General features: G+C 41.4%; 1 non-coding gene across 1 annotated transcript; it reads right to left on the reverse strand.

The window, feature by feature from the left end:
• Positions 1 to 1,282: 1,282 nt before the first annotated feature.
• LOC122035605 lies at positions 1,283 to 1,389 on the reverse strand. Its single transcript, XR_006127138.1, has one exon. It is a non-coding gene; the product is annotated as a small nucleolar RNA R71 (small nucleolar RNA).
• Positions 1,390 to 2,322: the final 933 nt, after the last annotated feature.

Here is a 2,322-nt window from a genome sequence, read left to right on the forward strand (position 1 = left end):
TAGAAGATAAAGGGAAAAAGGAGAAGGAAACCGCCAGCGCGAGGAAGTTAGGGCACGGGGTGAGTTCGGCGGAGGAGAAGAGGAAAGACACGTGGGGGAAAAATGAGGGAAATGGCGGGGGAGAGGAGAAAAAGAAAATAAAAGAAAAGAAAAAAAGAAAAAGGAAATGATTTAAAGAAAATAAACATTTCCTCGTTAAAACGGGGTAGTCTAAACAGGCTTTCCCGGGACCCAGTTTTCATCCCCGTAAACTAGTGTCCATACGGTCTCCGAAAAATTCCAGAAAAATTTCTAAAAATTCTGAAAAATAACCTTATCATTATTCGCCATTTTTCGGTATTTTACACAATGAAACTGCACTCCTAGAACTTTCACAAAAACCAAGTTTCTCACTTGATTTTCTTGTTTTAAGTCTTCTTTCTTTACTTAGTACCCTATTTTCTTTAGATAATCGTTTAGCTAATTCTTTGTGAGACATCGTTAGTGCTTATAACCAGTCCTTATGGATTCGATATCTTTTATTACTAACGACAAAACCATGCACTTGCGGTTGCATAAGAAGTTTTTGGCGATGTTACCGGGGACTGCGCTTATAACATTAGCGATAATCATTTAAATTAGACTAAACTTTTCTTTTCTTTTCTATTTCATACTTGAAACTAGTCTCAATTTTTTTTTTGTACCATTTCATCCTGCATTTCTTATTTCTTATTTCTTTTTTTGCAATTCAAATTCCGCACTTTATATTTTCAACACTTTAGTTTGTGTTTGAACAATTTGCAATATTATTTTTGTATGCATAGATCTAACTTTGCAGGATACCTATTACCTTTTGACTTTGAGATTGGTAAAACTTATCGTAGAAGAAGAATCTTGCATAGACATCAAGAAGAACGAGAATTTTCAAACATGGCAAACAAACCTCTAAAGGATTATTCAGTACCATATGCATGTGGGATTCAGTTTAGTATCACCAGACCACCCATTGAGGCCAATAATTTTGAAATAAAACTTGTGATAATCACCATGGTACAATAGAACCAGTTTGGGGACGGACCACATGAAGACCCGAATCAACATCTTGAAATTTTTTATGAAAATCTGTGGCACAATGAAAATGAACGGTGTTCCGGCAGAGGCAGTGAGACTACTATTATTTGGGTTTTCTTTGAGAGATAGGGCTAAACAATGGCTAAATTCCTTGCCAACTAATAGCATATCAACTTGGGAGCAATGTGAGCAACAATTTTTGGACAAATTTTATCATCCAAGCAAAACTGCTCATATGAGAAATTTGATAGCAAGCTTCAGACAGTCAGACTCTGAATCACTATTTGAAGCATGAGATAGATTTAATAATATGCTCAGACAATGCTCACATCACGGACTTAACAAATGGTTAGTACTACATATATTTTATAACAACATCAACTACCACACCAAGGTGCCCCTAGACTCCGCAGCTAGGGGGGCACTAATGAATAAGAGTCTAGATGAGGCCGAGGACATCATTGAAAGTGTGGCTCAGAACCATCTGTTGGAACCCCAAGGTGTTTTGATGTGATCAAACAAGCTAAGTTAGGTCTGCGTTTGTTTAACCCTTGTGTCTAAGTGTGCAGGAGCTTAGGAACACAGGAAGTCGAGCGGAAGACGCGACTAGCGAGAAGGACGGCACGGGAGAGAGCCGACGGGCTCGGTGCATCCGAGGGATGAGGTGACCGCAGAAGAGTACACCGGTGGACGAGAAGAACATGCGCGGCGTTCGAGGGACGAGAAACCGGGAAGGAAGGCTACTCGAGGAGAAGGCCGGAACATGGGTTCGGGTGAGCCCTATTCCGGATGGCCGAGATCACCCAAGCTAGTGGAGCCGGAACAGAAGACCCGGACCGAGACGAGCTGAACCAAAGCGGAGCGACCGGATGGAAAAAGTCAACCAGAGTTGACTTTTGGGGTCCGGGGCGCCCGGAATGATGTTTTTGACCAGATCGAGTCAAACTCGATCTGAACGTTGGGGGATAAAGTTTTATCCCCCCAAGGCGCCCGGAACCCCTTTGGGGCGCCCCGACCAGTGCTATAAATATAGCACTGGTTTGCACAGATCATCAGAACTCACTTGTAATCAATTCCTTCTGTGCTTTCAATTCTGTTCTTTTCATTTGTGCTGTCAACGTTGTAAAGAGGCTACTCCGCCCAGAGGAGAATCGGATAGTGCGCTTACATTCCTTGGATTAGCAATCCCCTGATTGAAAACCAAGTAAAACTCTGGTGTCTGCTTTTCTTTACTTAGTCTCTTTTATTTACTTTTTACAAGTGTTCATTATA

Source organism: Zingiber officinale, chromosome 11B (assembly GCF_018446385.1).
Source record: "Zingiber officinale cultivar Zhangliang chromosome 11B, Zo_v1.1, whole genome shotgun sequence".
NCBI lineage: Eukaryota > Viridiplantae > Streptophyta > Magnoliopsida > Zingiberales > Zingiberaceae > Zingiber > Zingiber officinale.